This window comes from Dromiciops gliroides, chromosome X (genome assembly GCF_019393635.1).
Source record: "Dromiciops gliroides isolate mDroGli1 chromosome X, mDroGli1.pri, whole genome shotgun sequence".
NCBI classification, from domain to species: domain Eukaryota; kingdom Metazoa; phylum Chordata; class Mammalia; order Microbiotheria; family Microbiotheriidae; genus Dromiciops; species Dromiciops gliroides.
The window spans coordinates 63331738-63342866 of NC_057867.1; positions in this window are offsets into that span (position 1 = coordinate 63331738).

Sequence of the window (11129 nt, forward strand, 5' to 3'; positions counted from 1 at the left end):
CAACCTAATCATGTTATAGAGGAAGGAAGGGGAACGAGTATTTATTAAGCACTTACTATGTGCCAGGCACTGACTGTGTTAGCATATAACTAGGCAGAGAGTAGGCCTCCTGACTCCCAGACCAGGGCTCTTTGCACTACATTCATTGCATTATCTCTTATTCCTCTAGTGAAGTCCCTCCTTTGGGGGTGAAATGCCCATAGCTCTCACTCTGCCATCCCTATGTAGCATCCCCAACTCCCACTGAGCTTCCAGAAACAGAACTGGGGATGATTTCCAGATGCTTTGTGTGTGTGTGAGAATGAGAGGGGAGGGAGAGAGGGATGGAGAGAGAGAGAGAGAGAGAGAGAGAGAGAGAGAGAGAGAGAGAGAGAGAGAGAGAGAGAGAGAGGGGCAGGCAAAGATCTCCAGGTTGAATCTAATTGGGAACTAGCTAGATGTGATAGAGCCTCTATATGGCCAAATTAAAGAATATTTACAATCACTTCTCCAGTTTCGTGAGCTTGGTTCATCTCTTAAAAATTAATTAATTTTTTTCTATTAATAAGGATTTAATTTCTCTCCTTCCAACCTCTCCCTCCCTTCCAGTTGGAGGGAGGAGGAAGAAAACCAAAGCCCTTATAACAAATAGGTACAATCAAGCAAAAAAAAATTCCTGCATTGGCCAAGTCCAAATCCATTTGTGTCATTCTGCATGTTGAGTCTATCACTTTTCTGGCACAGATGAATCTCATACTTCATCCTTGGTCCCTTGAAGGCTTGGCTGGTCATTGTATTGGTCAGTTTTTAAGTCTTTTAGAGGTGCTCATTGTTGTTACTGTGTAAATTGTGTTCCTGGTTCTATTCACTTCATTCTACATCAGTTCATATGTCTTCTCTGAAACCATCCCCTTCATAATTTCTTTCTCCATGGAAACATTTTATTTTTTTTATTGTGAATTTTTTTAAGAATGAACATTTTTAAAGTTTTGAATTCCAAATTTTATCCCTCCTTCCCTCCCTTCCCTCCCTGAGGTGGTAATCAATCAGATATAGTTTATATATGTGCAATTATATAAAACATTACCATATAAAGTCATCTTGTACAAGAAAACTTGAATAAAAGGAAAAAAATGAAAGAAAGTGAAAAATAGCAGGCTTCAGTCTGTGTTCAATTATTATCAGTTCTATCTTTGGAGGTGGATAGTATGCTTCATTATTAGTCCTTTGGAATTGTCTTGGATCATTGTATTTCAGAGAATAGTTAAGTCATAAACAGGTCTTCATCAAACAATATTGCTGTCACTGTGCACAACATTTTCCTGGTTCTGCTCACTTCAGTACACATCAGTTCATATAAGTCTTTCCAGGCTTTTATGTAATCATCCTATTTGTCATTTCTTACAGCACAATACTATTCCGTCACTATCATATACTACAGCTTGTTTAGGCATTCCTCAATTGATGGGCATTCCTTTGATTTACAGTTCTCAGTCACCACAAAAAGAGCTCCTATAAATATTTTTGTGCAATAGGTCTTTTTCTTTTGGGGGGATGTCTTTGGAACATAAACCTAGCAGTGGTATTGCTGGATCAAAGGGCATGCACAGTTCTATAGCCCTTTGGGCATAGTTCCAAATTGTTCTCCAGAATGGTGGATTAGCAACCCAGTTTTCCCACATCCCTTCCAACATCTAATATTTTCCTTTTTTGTTACATTTGCCACTCTGATAGGTGTGAAGTGATGCCTCAGAATTGTTTTCATTTGCATTTATTTGATCAATAGTGATCTAGAGCATTTTTCATGACTACAGATAGCTTTGATTTCTTTGTCTGAAAACTGCCTGTTCATATCCTTTGACCATTTATCAAATGGGGAATGACTAGTATTTTTATAAATATGACTCAGTTCTCTATATATTTGAGAAATGAGGCCTTTATCAGAGATACCTGCTGCAAAAATTCTTTCCCAGTTTTCTGCTTCCCTTCTAATCTTGGTTACATTAGTTTTGTTTGCATAAAAGCTTTTAAATTTTATAGTCAAAATGATGTGTTATACATTTTGTGTTGCTTTATGTATCTTCTTTGGTCCCAAATTCTTCCTCTGTCCATAAATCTGACAGATAAAAAATTCCATGATGTCTTAATTTCTGTTTATGGTATCACCCTTTATGTGTAAACCATGTACCCATTTTGACCTTATTTTAGCATACAGTGTGAGATGTTGGTCTATACCTAGTTTCTGCTATATTGTTTTCCAGTTTTCCCAGCAGTTTTTGTCAAATAATGAGTTTTTGTTCCAAAAGCTTGGATCTTTGGGTTTATCATATACTAGATTACTATAGTCATTCACTGTAGTATAATTTCTATCTATTCTATTCCACTGATCTACCTCTCTATTTCTTAGCCAGTACCAGATTCCCTCCATCAGTTCTTACAGCACTATAATATTCCACCCCATCCATAGGTGATAAAATGTCCAGGCTTTTCTCAACTGATGGGCACCCACAATGTTTCCTCTTCCTTGACACTACAAACAAGCTGCTATTGATATTTTTGCACATGAGTCCTTTCAAGCTTTCTTTGATCTTTTCAGGGGATAGGCCTAGTAATGGTCAATGGGTATGTATATGCACAGGTTAGTGACTTTTGGGCCATATTTCCAAACTGATTTCAGAATGGCTGGACCAATTCATAGCTCTCCCAACATTGTGTTAATGTGCCCCTTCAACATTTCTCAGTTTTCTTTTTTGGTAACCATAACCAATGTCATGGTTGTGATATAGAACATCAGAGTTGCTTTAATTTTCATTTCTAAAAGAAATTATTAGGTACAATTTTTCACAAGGCTATTAAGAGCTTGGATTTATTCCTTAAGAACTGCCTGTTCATCATATTTGACCATTTATCACCTGGGGAATGGCTCTTGTTCTTATAAGTTGGAATCAATTCCTTACGTATCTTGGAAATGAATCCTTTATCAAAAAAACCTTTGCTGCAAAGATTTTTTATCCAGTTAACTGGTTCCCTTCTAACTTTAATTGTATTGGTTTTGTTTGTGCAAAACCTTTTCAGTTTTATATGAGCAAAATTGTCCATTTTATCTTCTGTGATCCTCTTTATCCCTTGTTTGGTCAGGAATCTCCATCCCTCCATAGACCTGAAAGATAACTTCATCCTTGGTCCTCTAACTTGTGTATGACCCTTTATATTCAAGTCACATACATCTCATCTTTTTAAAAAGATAATTGAGGGGCAGCTAGGTGGCGCAGTGGATAGAGCACCAGCCCTGGATTCAGGAGGACCCGAGTTCAAATCCGGCCTCAGACACTTGACACTTACTAGCTGTGTGACCCTGGGCAAGTCACTTAACCCCAATTGCCTCAAAAATTACAAAAAAAGATAATTGATTGGGGGGAGGGCTGAATTTTCATTTCTGATTAGCTTTTCTTCTAAATTAAAGTCGACTAAGAGATGCTGCTCCCAAAACAACCATTAGGAGCTCCCTCAATGACCTCAAGCCCATTTTACTTTCCAGACATAACAAGGTGAAATCAGATTCATAGGATCCAAGTTCTAGAGCTGGAAGCGACCTCAGAGGCCATCTAGTCCACCCCCTACCCCATTTTACAGAGGAAGGAAGGGAAGAAGTGACTTGCCCAAGATCACATATAGGACAATAAATTTAGAGAAGGAAGGGACCTCAAAGATCATCTATATCTAGCTCAACCCCTTCATTTTATAGATGAGGAAACTCATGCACAGGGAGATTATGCTATTTGTTTAAGATCACATAAGTTATTAATGGCAGAGGCAAGATTTGAACCCAGAACCTTTGACTCTTGAGCCAGTGCTCTTTCTATTGTACCACAATGCCTCTCTAAATCACGTCCTCCCTTAAAGGACCATCGGGTTCCTTTGGTGACTTGAATTGCATGCATTGCTTTTCCTGGTCATTGTTGGCTCATTGTCAAACTCCTATGGTCCAAAGTACCTGCCATGATCATCAACATCTGTCTTAAGAATGAGCTCCAATTCAATTTAATAAACATTTCTTAAGCATCAATTATATGCCAGGCCCTATACTAGACCCTGGGGTCAGAGAAAAAAAACACCAAGAGTCTCTGCCCTCAAGGAGTTTACACTCTAAGGATCCCAGCTCAGAAGTTCACAGAATCTCAAAGAATCCCTTGGAAGGGAGCTGGTGACCATCTACTATAACCTGTACCGGAATAGGAGAATCCTCTTGGCAAGAATGAAACAAGGGGCCCTCCAGTTGCTGGGATCCAGCTCAAAGGCCTTCAATAAAGAGTTCCTTCATTATCACTGCACTTTGGGGAAGCTCAGATTCTTTGTTGTTGTTTGTCTTTCGTTTTCTTTCTTTCTTTTTTGAATAGTATTTTTTCCTAATTACAAGTAAAGATAGTTTTCAACATTTATTTTTGTAAGATTTTGAGTTCCAAATTTTCCTCCCTCCCTCCCTTCCCTCTCCTCTCCCAAAGCCAGCAAGCAACCTGATACAAGAAGTTATACATTACAATCATGTTAAACATATTTCCACATTAGTCATGTTGTGAGAGGAGAATCAGAACAAAAGGGAAAAAACACAAGAAAGAAGAAACAACAATAATGAAAAACAACAGCAAAAGTGAAAATAGTATGTCTCAATGTTCACTCAGACTCCAAAATTCTTCCTCTGGATGTGGAGAGCATTTTCCATCATTAGTTTTTTGAAACTTTCTTGGATCATTGTATTGTTGAGAAGAGTCAAGTCTATCAGAGTTGATGATTACATAATGTTGTTGATATTGTGTACAATGTCCTCTTGGTTCTGCTCATTTCACTCAGCATCAATTCATGTAAGTCTTTCCAGGTTTTTCTGAAATTTGCCTGCTCATCATTTCTTATAGCACAATAGTATTCCATTACATTCATATGCCACAACTTGTTCAGCCATTCCCCAATTGATGGGCATCTCCTCAATTTCCAATTCCTTACCACCACAAGAAGAGCAGCTATAAATATTTTTGTACATGTGGGTCCTTTCCCACTTTTTGTCCTTCATTTTCTAAGAGGACCAATGACCTACAGAGGGATGTCTTGACTTATGCAAGAATCAGATTCTTAGGAAGCCCTTCCTTATATTGAGTCTATAAACTCATTCCCCTAGTCTAATCCAAGCTCTGCCCTCTGGGGTCCATTCTCTCTTCTACAGAATAGCCTTTTCCTTTTATTACTTTAAGACAGCTATTCCCTGTCCACACTTCCATACACAGCTCTTTTCTCCCTCTCCCGCAAGCCTTTCTGGATTAAGCCCTTCTCACTCTACTCCCTCATTTCCCCTGCAGGCCCTTTAAGTTTCTGCAGACACATTCTTTTCCATTGGCGGGCTACAACAGTGCCCTGGTTGACAGGTTGCTTTGTAATTGCTCTCATTCAAAGTATGAATGCATGATCTTCCCTAACTAGAATGGGAAGCCCATCCCAGCTCTGCCACTTCCTAGCTATGTGATCCTGATCAGATCACTTCCCCTCATTTGTAAAATGTGAAGATTGGATTGGATGATGTCAGAAGGTAGTACGCTTCAGCTCTAACTCAGATCCTGCTTCCTGGGCGTGTTTCCTTCCAAGACCAAATGCACCTTAGCTCCTCCTATGTGAAGTTTGCAGATGGGACTCTGTCTTGAGCCAGAGCTCCTTTTTGGGGAAGGGGGTGAATGGAAAGCAACTGACTTGATTATGATTTGGGTTTTGGCCCTTCCTTGGGTCGGATCATGCATTTGCTGTTGTTGTTGTTGTTTTTTGTGGGGCGGTGGGGGTTAAGTGACTTGCCCAGGGTCACACAGCTAGCAAGTGTCAAGTTTCTGAGGCCAGATTTGAACTCAGGTCCTCTTGACTCCAGGGCCAGTGCTCTATCCACTGCACCACCTAGCTGCCCCCCGGATCATGCATTTGTAAGGAAGCAGCATTATGTCCTGGCAGGCTTTGAGAGAATCCATTTAGGGAGCTGATTTAAAGGGAGAATATCAATTTGGAGTATCACCTGTGAGCTCTGGGAATGCAAATTCCTCTAGGGCCACATGGGTCTGGACTCTTCTTTGGGTCCCCAGTGCATAGTACTAGCAGATACCAAATAGATGTTTGTTGGAGTCGAAATGGACTTAAATAAAAACCTTCCTTTAATTAAGGACAAAGAATACTTAAATCCATCTACTACTGCCAGAGGGTAAAGCAAACTGATTTCTTCTCCGTTTTTTTAATCCACATTAAATACCCAATGAATTTGCGATGAGAGTTTTCTCACACACGATTAAGCATTCTGCATTATTCCCACTGGAAGAGTGGGGTAGGAAAGGGGGATGCCGGATACAGAAGACGTGGGTTGTCATCCCAGCTCCCAGCCACTCACCAGCAAATCATTTCAACTCCCGAAGACTCCGTTTTCTCATCTGTCAAAGGGGGATGGTAATCCCTGCCCTGATAGCCTCCCAGACTTGTTTTAAGGATCCCTACTCCCCCAACAGCTGAAAGTCTGTTGTCTTGAATCTGGTCACTCCAGCATTGGTATCCCCCCACCCCAAACTAGTCTAAGGACCAGGATGGGCAGGGAATACATACTAGAGTCCCCACCAGGCCATCTTAGTTGTTCCACACTTTATTCCTATGTGGCTTTATAAGGGAACAGAGCATGCAAACTAGTTTACAACCATTCTGTGGAATAATGCCCACCAAGGAAATGTCTCTTGGTATGTGTTTGAAAGGGCATCTTCCTCTCAAAATGACAAAGATTAAGAGAAATGTGCTACTTCATTTTTTATCCAATAGTATTGTGTTCAGACTTTCGATTTGGAGTCTGAAGACCTCAGTTCAAATCCCAACTCAGTTTCAGACTTTTGTTCTATCTGTGCAACCTTGGAAAAGTCATTTCTCCCTCCCTGGGTCTCAGTCTTCTCATCTGTGAAGTGAGCAATAGACTAGATGACTTCCAAGAATCCTCCCAGCTTTCATTCCACGATAATGTGAACATTCAGGTTCTCAGCTGGGGAATGTTAATGGTGGCTGGTTTCCCAGATTACTGATAGACTACTAAAATTGAAGATGAAGACTGTTCCCAACCCAGGGTAAGTAGACTACGTCTAAGGGAGGGAAACATATGCAGAAATCCTTTTGCTCATTTCATCATCATCAATCATCATCACATCATCACCATCACCATCATAGTACAAGCTATAAGGAAAGAGGTTGTGTAAATCAAGACATGGCCTAGTATAGTGACTGGGAGGGCTAGCCTCCCAAGTCAAGATGGCCTGCTTGGGGGTTAAAGTCCGGGCCTCTGGCATAAATTGGCTGTGTAACTCTAGCTAATTCACTTTACTTCTCATTTCCCCAGGCTGCTCTCCAAGTGTGTATATGATAAAGAGCTAGGGATCTATAGTGGCAGGAGTCCCCTCCACCGATGTAATCTCACAGTCTGGTCAAGAGTCACTATTCCAACATTGAAACTGCACGATCTGGATTTTCTTTGCAATTCTCCTAACATGACTGTGCCTCTTCCATCCAACGTGCTCCCACTCCAGAAAACCATTGTCCATCTTTTCTTTGCCCTTTTGTCCAGTGGTTTACGTAGGCTCCAGAAAAGAGGCTCTCGACTTTTTGGGGTGGTGAGGACCCTTTTCAGGGTACCCTGGTGAAGCCCTGGGACCCCTTTTGAACAATTTTTAAATCACTGGAGGAAATGCTCAGTTTCAGTTAAAGACTTCTGAACCTGAATGCACATCTTTTATTTTCACTGACTCCCTGAAATGTCTCTGGTTCCCTTGCAGGGGGAGAGACCACAGGACAGCCCCAAAGCTAGACATACCAAGAAGAAGTATCCTTACAGGCGTACACACGTTTTGCTATCAACGAAAAGTGTGTGTGTGGGACCAATGGTTTCTGTAGATCATATTTTCCTGACTGAACCCCAAGCCTGTACTTCACTCCTAGGAAGGAGCCAGACAACACAGGTGGGCTGGAAAAGGCCAAGCAGAGGCTGCCTGCTCTGGTCATGGGCAGGAATGGAGAAGTCCTCCCCCCCATCCCCACCATGCTGCAGGCACCAGGAGCCCAGCTGACGGTCAGGGGAGATGAGGTGGCTGTACCCCAGGAGTTCCAGAGGATGGAGGGGTTAGACAGGAGGAGGCCCAGGCCCCATTAGAGCACCTGGTCCAGACTAATTTGTACTAACCAGCTCAAAGCGGCCTGTTGCTGCTGGCAACCTGGCAACCCAGCAACCAGAAATTCTAAGCACGGCTTGAGAGGTACAGAAATAGTAAAATGGCTATTGAGGCTGTCTTCGGAGACATAAGCATTATCGTGTGAGGAGCCGTCTGAAAATGGGGCCCCAAATTGTTTGAATTGGAGATGGATGTTTCCAATTTCAAGGTAGCCTCCCCAGCCCCAGCCCCAGGACCTGGGCACAACTCACTGCCTGCAGCCTCTCCCTGCTTCCCTTCGTGCGAATGAGCTGGGACCATCGGAGATGGGAACAAACGGGGGGGGGGGCCCTTTCTGAGAACATTTTGTCTCTATCAATTTTATTCCCAAATCTGAGAGGAAAACAGGTGAATTAGACCTTCAGAACTACAAAGTGTTCTACTAGATTACAGGCATCCGTTATCATTTTTAAATTAACCTCGGGGCTATATGGGAAAAAAGGGGGAGACATGATGAGGCAGAGGAGGTGGGCTCAAAAATAGGGCAGCTAAGTGGCACTGCAGTGGATAGATTGCGCAGCCTGGAGTCAGGAAAACTCATCTTCCCAAGGTCAAATCTGGCCTCGCACACTAGCTGTGTGACCCTGGCGCAAATCACTTAACCCTGTTTGCCTCAGTTTCCTCATCTATAAAATGAGCTGGAGAAGGAAACGGCCAACCACTCCAGCATTTTTGCCAAGAAAACCCCAAATGGGGTCAGAAAGAGTTGGACATGACTGAAAAGAGACTGAATGAGGCCTTCTGTGATTTAATCTCCTTGTGCCTCAGTTTCCTCCTGTCAAATGAGGGAGTTGGGTTTAGATTATTCAAATCCCTTTGAATTCTAAAGCTATAGTCCTATAGAATTAGATGCAGTAAGTAATAACAGCATTTATATGGTGCTTACTGTAAACATCTATACATGTAATTGGGAAAAAATGAAAAATAAAAATAAAATGAAAAAAACAAGTAATACAGAGTGCTTCCTGTGTGCCAGGCACTGTGCTAAGCACTTTACAATTATGGGTTCATTGATCCTCACGATTACCCTGGGAGACAGGTTCTATTATTGACCCCATTTTACAGATGAGGAAACTGAAATGCTATTATTGCATCTCAAGTGCTACTAGCATCCTCATTTTACAGATGAGACAAACGGAGGTGAAGTGACTTGCCCAGGGTCACAAAGCTAGTGTTTGAGGTTGAATTTGAACTCAGGTCTTCCTGACTTCAGGCCGTGCTCTCTTTACCCACTGCCCAATGAAGAAAGAGTCATGGTTCTGAGGTCCTCTGACTCAAGGGATCTGGGTTCAAATCCCTACTCTGCCACTCCCTACGGAAGGTTGTCACATCCCCTCTCTGCCTCAGTTTCCTCCTCTATCAGGGCTAGATCACCTCTAAGGTCCTTTCCAACTTTAAAAATCAATGATCCTGGGGCGGCTAGGTGGCGCAATGGATAAAGCACCGGCCCTGGATTCAGGAGTACCTGAGTTCAAATCTGGCCTCAGACACTTGACACTTACTAGCTGTGTGACCCTGGGCAAGTCACTTAACCCCCATTGCCCTGCAAAAAAAAAAATCAATGATCATATGTGCGCTCTCTCTCACAGTGAAAGGCAATCAGGAAAGAATTAAAGCTAGCTTAGGGGAAATCTTTTCCTTGTCCCTCATTTATCCCAGGGGTATCAGAGGTCGCTGTATCCGTACTTCTATTCCTATTGTATAAAGAAAAAAAGAGGGAGATTGAGTTCAGTTATCAGTGAGTGGATGAGAGGAAGGATCCCATGCTAAGGGAGGGCCTGGGATAATAGAAAACAGGTGGGTTTGTCTGTATTGGAACCTTCAGAGAGCAAAGCCCCTCTAGATGATTATTAGCCACCCCTGGCTTCCCACCTTCTAACACTTGCCCTTTTCACTAATACATTGTGTTTTGATATCGTTTTTCATATGTTCCCTTGTATGAAGACTTCATTACAAACTACAATTGATTGGCAGCTGGGATGAATAGACTGCTTTTGAAATTTGATTAAAATTTAATTTTTAATGGCTTTAATGCAATTAAAAGGTTTTCTTTCGTACCTAACTGCTAATTCCAGGAAATGCCCCAGCAAGGCAAACACCTGCTCAGTTCCTCAGCAAAAAGGTGAGGAGTGAAGGATACCAAATACCTTTGGGGGATTAACAGAACCTGGTCAAAACGGAAAAGGCCGCGGCTTCCCCTAATCAAGACCTCGTCCTGCTGCATCTGAGGCTGGGGGGCTCCCAGATGGAACAAACCATTGACATTTAAGCACAGGGACAGATGACACCCCCTGGATTAGAGCTGAACAAATAGCATATTGAGATAAGCAGAGTTTGCAAGAAGCTCTTGGTGAACATGAACAAAAAAATAAACATCAAGAGGCGGGGAGAGGAGGTCTAAAGTAGAAATAACAGGAGTCCTGGAGTCCAGATTTGGGTTTCAAGTCTGCATCTGCTGTTTGCTATCTAGGTGAGCATGACTTAGCATCTCTGAGCCTGTTTCCTAGACTGAAAATGGGGAGGATAGGACTTGGCCTATCATCTCCCTGGGCTAACATGAGGGAAGGACTCTATCGACCTTAAAGCACTAGAGAAAAGGTCATGTTCTAGGCTTAGCATGACCACTGTGTGATGATGACAAGGTTGGGTGTGCTCTTTGACCTTCGATTTCCTTCATCTGAAAAATGGGGACAATATATACTTGCTAACCCAATGGGTGGTTGAGAGGGAAGCACATCTTACTCCTTGAGGAACTCAAGAAAATGTGATTATGGGGTAGTCCAAGCTCACCATTATTAGCCCTGTGATATTAGGCTATTTATTCCATTGCCTTCTCTGGACACCTTTCCTCCTCCATGAAAGGCCGAGATTAGACAGCATCAAGCTCCCCTTCGA